This window comes from Zea mays, chromosome 7, assembly GCF_902167145.1.
Source record: "Zea mays cultivar B73 chromosome 7, Zm-B73-REFERENCE-NAM-5.0, whole genome shotgun sequence".
Classification (NCBI taxonomy): domain Eukaryota; kingdom Viridiplantae; phylum Streptophyta; class Magnoliopsida; order Poales; family Poaceae; genus Zea; species Zea mays.
This window is the reverse complement of record NC_050102.1, coordinates 137,437,882-137,443,767: the sequence shown is the minus strand read 5'-3', so window position 1 is coordinate 137,443,767 and position 5,886 is coordinate 137,437,882.

The following is a 5,886-nucleotide window of genomic DNA, read 5'->3' as shown; positions in this document are numbered from 1 at the left end:
ATATGATCAGTCATATTAGTCCTAATATAGCATGTTATATTTGTGCAACACATGCTATATTTTCTTTATAGATAATGGTAGGGGTATTTGCGGTGTCAAATCCACACGACTTTGGGACGTAACTAGTCATTCATAAATATAACTATATTCAATATTAGCCCGCATAATAATCTACTAGGTGAGTGCCCGTGCGTTGCAACGGGGACATATAATACCATAATTTTTATGGTCTCATCATTAGAGAGCACGTCTCACGCCTGCCGGAAGAAGTTCCCTCGTACATCGTCAGTCATCAGAACACACTACCATACGCGCTTGCTCAAACAAAAAAGCAAGCGTGTGTGTTTGCGAAGAGAATTAAAGACAGACCAGCACAAAAGCTACCGTGACGGTGGCGAGGATGACAAACTGATCATTGTTGTCGGTCCTCCTCTGCATCACCTCCGGCGCCGAGATGACGTCACAGTCCATGATATAGTAGTCGTCGAACCTGCGCGACATGGCGAGTACCAATGACTCTTGGCTAGACTGCCAAACGAAGTGCACCTCGGGCTCATCAGCAATGTAGTACACCTGGCCGTTGCAGCACCGGATACGCTACTCCTCTACATACATCATGTTCAAGGACACTCACACAACGTCAGCAACGACTATCGTCCCAGCGCATAAGAATTCATGCCGGTCAGTATCGACTTACATGGTAGGTTGGGCTTCAGATGCACGATGAGCTGGACAGTGTGATGACGCCATCGTTGGATGCGGTGCCCAGAACAACCCGAGAGTCGCCGACGTTGGCTACGACCATGAGGTCCCCCTGCTTGACGATGGACAACGCGGTGCAGCCGCTCTGGACCGCGTCCAAGCGGCGGCTACGTCGGAGCTTGTCATACACAGCGGCTCATGCGGCCACGTAGAACTGCTTCCAGAGGTCGAACTGTCAGTCGTCAAGCTTCTTCTCGTCGTCGATGAGCGACGCCAACGCGAGCGTCTCCTTCTAGTGGTGTTTATTCCGGTTTCCAAGCAAGAAACATAGATTCATCCTTGGCGTTGGTTTATGAAAATGACTCACAAGTCAGATCTATGGAGAAAATATTGCAGAGAATTAATGTCACGCATGCAAAAAAAGGAATTTAAGTTGAAAACATTATTCAAACAAAAGAAATTGCATGCAATGCTCTTCTTTAAATACTACTCCCTCCATCAAAAAATATAATTCAATAATCTCGGTGATACTTATCTACTACGCATTGTGCAAGGGTAGCAGGTGGGCTTGGGGAGAGATGTAGTAGATGTTTTTCATGTCATAGATGTAGACATAAACACACGTGTGGTGTAGCGGTAGCTATTGCTCGCTTTTGCTTGAGAGGTCGCGGGTTCGAATCCCTTTGGGATCATTTGTATGTGGGAATGAGAATGTGAATGGGCTTTGCGGGGAAGAGGGAATGGGAAAGGAAAACAGAACATGGGAATGGGCTATGCAGGGGAGGGGATGAGGGAATGGGAAAGGGAGAACAATGAATTGGAATGGCAGAACAGGGAATAGTGGCAGAACACGAAATGACACGCTACCCTTGCAGCCTTAATAAGTAGTAGAGATAATTAGGTGGTCGTGCATTGTAACGACACACAAGTTATTTGATAAGTATTAGTGCACAACAATTACATTAAAAATAAACAAACATATATTATTATAATATCTCATAAATTTTTTGCCAACAACTTATCTCTACTATTATAAAGCATCAACTTATATGTGCTTTGGTAGAACACTATTATAAAGCATCAATTTATACGTGCTTTGGTAGAACGCCATGTTTCACATTCACATTATTACATGATTTGAGTATAAATATGCTGCTAGCTTTTACAATCCAAACATAAGCAGACATAAGCAGAGGCGATACATTTAGATTTAGTCGCCTTTTACAATCCAAACATAAACATGAACGATACATTCAGATTCAGGTATACAAACCATAAACACGGACGATAAATTCAGATTCAGGAATACACATCATAACCATCATCTCAGTTATTTCATCCATGACTGACACTTTTACATTATCATAACAAGTCGCAACAAAAAATAAACAAAATGAAAACATGACAAGAAACATATTATATTGTCAATATCATGGTTCGTGTTACACATGTCAGTCTCAAAGGCAAGTCCATTCCATGTCGCTCGCATCCCTTCCGTCCATTGAGGAGCATGTACACCAACAATAACTAAGCTACTTGTTCATCTCCCCCATCAATCTGCACCATGACGAAGCGTCACGAGCCTAACCTCATCCTCACCATTATCCATTCCCCTCTATTGTTGAATCGACCATCTCTGTGTGGTGCTCACCTGGCTTCTTAGAACCCACAGCACCCTGTTGTTTCTCTGCAATGTGCACACCAGTCTTCCCTAAAACACCAACAACGACATCCTGCTCATCCGCAATAACACCCTATTGCTTCTCTTTATTGTGCATGTCAGTCTTCTCCAAGACACCAACAACAACATCCTGGTCATGTACATCATTTCCACCAATCTACTCTGAATGCGCAGCACTCCGCTCCTCAATATCCTCCCCACCAGACTTCTCTGAACCCATGGCACCCTAAGTTTGCACTCTGCTCTTATTGAGTCCCACATGAACCCTGTATTCATCATCCTCACTGCTATTCTCTGACCGGATATGGATCCTCTCTACGTCATTCCGAGGAGGAGCTTCCTCCACTGCATTCTTGCCACCACCTCCAACACGAACACCAACGCTTGGATTGTATAGCTACGGGGAGCCATGGAGGTGGATGAGGATCAATGATACATGCTTTTGACTCTATCTCACACCTTTCTGCATGGTTGTGTAGTGCTCCATGTTATCAAAATTTTAGATTAGATACTAAATATACAGACTTTTAGGTGCGGGTCCTAGGTGGCAAGTATGATAAGAAATATCTTTGCAACTATTTGTCTATTGTATGCTCATATAGGCAATGAATTTGCGCTCCTAAATAAATATACCTACAATATTCAAAGACCGAGGCAACTAAAGCAACATTAAGAAAATTACTATAGAATGAACCTACTGTTATTGCAAAACAAATGTGACGAGCTATACGCGTGAACCAGAAACGCTACATGATCTAGATGCATGTGGTTCAGAAACAGATGTCCAATATGACAGGATTTTAGGGAAATGCCAAATACCAATTGGGATCCAACACTGGTGCAGGGTATCTGATAGCTACCTCACCGGTCACCATCTCCTCTTCCTCAACATAGTGCCACTCCAAGTGTCTCTAGCTCCTCCGGTCCCTGCAATATCCAAAGACTGAAGCAACTAAAGCAGCATTAAGAAAATGACTCTAGAAATAGAATAAACCTACTACGACTCTAAAAATAAATATGACAGGCTACACGCATGCACATGAAACAGTTACATGCTTGTGGTTTGGAAATAGGTGTCTAATGAATGGATTTTCTTGGAAATGCAAAAAAAACCAACTGGGATCCTTATCACTCTCGACACGACAAGCCCTTGAGGCTCCTCGACTAATTTTCAAATATTAAAAATGAAGAGTTGTAGACACCAAATCCTAAAATGTAGGAAAAATAAGAGGTTACAGTTAGCAAGTTACCTTTGATCTCCAGGACAAGTCCTTCAATTGACGCCTTTTGGGAGTACGAGGTTCTGAAACACGACTGACTACAACACGATGGATGACAGCAACGTCTCGCTGTTTGTACTCTCCTAATACTTACCTCTACTTTAAAGGTGTCATTGTTTAGTTAAATTAAATACAAAGCACCCTTAAGTGTTGCTTTTGATTTGATAGCATGATCCTTATTACAATTTGATCTAGTAGATCTCTTGATCGATTAACCGAAATCCCATTAGGTCCGAACAACTTTTTGGAAACATCCTGGATAATGAGTCAAAAAGAGATGAGGCTAGTCAGAGATTGAAAAGAGTAACAAACAATACAAACATGCTCCTGATGATTGTTTTAGCCTTTTAGGTAATTGCTAATTGTGCACAGTTTGCAGATTTGAGCAAAGTTTCATCGTCGGGATTGCCTAAACTGCATCACAACCAAATGGTCTATTTTGATATCACTACTTAATACTGAAGCAATATATTGTGTGCAACACTGTTAGCTCGGAGGATATGTAAGAATGTGTGGTGTCCACTCTTTAAATTCAGTTATGGGTTTGACACAAAGGTGGCTACAGAAAATAGATAAAAAGTCAAACCATATATTAATGAAGGATAATTACCTTTTTCCACTTTGTGATCAGCTTACAGTCTGCATAACCCGGGTCCAAGAACTCATAAAGCTCCTGCGATATCTCCTTCCTTCTGTAGTAAAGATCATATATGAAGTGGCTCCTTTGATGAGAAATACGGAAAATAGGCCAGAGAGCTTCACACTTTCTCTTCCCATCATGTGGATCATTTTCAGCTGCACGAGAGCATGGCGTTATTACAATCCTGTGCTAGGAAATAACGACTTACATCGCCTTATAGGGTGATCTAGAATAGCCTGCGTGCAATTGTACTATATCTTATTAATCTGAAATTTCTGTAATGTGTAGTTTCCTTAATATGAAGATGAGAATTTTGTTGGTCCAACCATTATGGCTGATGTTAAAGGTGACATGTAGTGTTACAAGGTATTTTCAGAAGCTGGTTATGATGTTGGACAGGCGGTGGTGGGCAGGGGAACTACAATGAACAGACTAAAGAACATATTTATTATCTTGCTTTTTCAAAGAAAAAAATATTTACCTGATCATTAGCTTCTGGATTATCACCCTTGTCATAACTCTCACACAACATTTTATCCTCTTCTTCGAGCTGAGCATAGCGTTCCTTTGCAAAAGATAAATCTGTCTTCACAGTTTTCAGCTCCTGCAATAGCAACTTTGCTTTTTGCAGCCATGGCATTTGCAACTTGTATGAGATATATGGTGACATTAGTTTAGTCATATCATAGAAGATGGTAAAAAGAGAGCCAAAGCATCACTGTTGTTGAGGGAAAAAAGTGAAATAGAGCCAAAGCATCACAATTTGAACTAAAATAAATTAATGGCAAGACTGAAAACATCTAATAGTCAGGGGAACAAAAGAGCATCCTTCATAGTTACCTACCCATCAGAATCTGTAACTTCTTTGAGAACAGCCTTGGGTCTATCCTCAAACTCTCCACGATATTTGGCACCAGCAATTAATGCACCCATATCAAGTGCAATTAGTTGTTTAAAAGAAACAGTAGAATAGAATTTAAAAAAATCACATGTAAAAAAGTTTTTAAAAAGTATCCATAGAAGTCAAGAAGGTATAGTGGTTACAATTTAAATGCACTAAAGCAAAAAGGGAATCTAAACCAACATCAAACTGGTACTGTTTAGTAATAAGTCAATACTTTGGAAACTGATTAAAATCATCTGCAAACATATAAGAAAACAATATACAACATCAAAGAGCCAGCTATGTCCATACATTCCAATCTATATCAGAACAGAACCCTTAAGTCCTAAACCAATAAGTGCCTAACAATCGAATAGGTCGCAACTCCCAATGTAGTGGTCCTAAACAAATGAGCACCTATAGTTAGTGAAATGAGCTTAGTCTGTTTTGTCAGTTTTATTTAAAATTATGAGAAAATAGTAGTGTTAAGTTGTATGTGTTCAGAATTGCTAGTATAACTGAAAATCTGGAAAAACAAATCCAATAGTGAAGAATCTCTGACTAAGTGTCTTTATATTTCACATGCCAAGTAGATTACAAAACAAAATAATTTAACATTTAGGTTTTACAAATCGCTTCACACTTACGGTGGGATCGAGACCTTTGAGATCTTGATAGTGATAGTCATATGTTCTTTCGT